This window comes from Triticum dicoccoides, chromosome 3B (assembly GCF_002162155.2).
Source record: "Triticum dicoccoides isolate Atlit2015 ecotype Zavitan chromosome 3B, WEW_v2.0, whole genome shotgun sequence".
In the NCBI taxonomy this organism is placed as follows: domain Eukaryota; kingdom Viridiplantae; phylum Streptophyta; class Magnoliopsida; order Poales; family Poaceae; genus Triticum; species Triticum dicoccoides.
The window spans coordinates 863,578,726-863,579,144 of NC_041385.1; positions in this window are offsets into that span (position 1 = coordinate 863,578,726).

Sequence of the window (419 nt, forward strand, 5' to 3'; positions counted from 1 at the left end):
GGGGTCCAACGGGGCGCACGGGGATAATAAGAGAGGAGTTCGAAAGGGGGGGCGGAGGCAGCTATTTAAGCCGCTCCTAGCGCCCCCCGCTTCCGAGGTGGGACTAAAACTTGGGCGCTGCCCCGCGCGGGCGAGGGGAGGGGGCGTGGGCCGGGGGAGGGGCGAGGGGAGGGGGGCTTGGGCCGGGGGAGGAGCCCCGCGCGGGCGAGGGGAGAGGCCGTGGGCCGGGGGAGGAGCCCCGCGCGGGCGAGGGAGGGCCAGCCCGTTTTTTTATATATTTTTTCTGGTTCGTTTTTTCTTTTTCTTTTTCTTTTTCTTTTTCTTTGTGAACCACCCTTCGCCTTTAACCCCCCTTCATCTTTTTTTCTAGTTCTTTTTTTTCTTTTTCTTTTTCTTTTTCTTTTTCTTTACTTATTTCA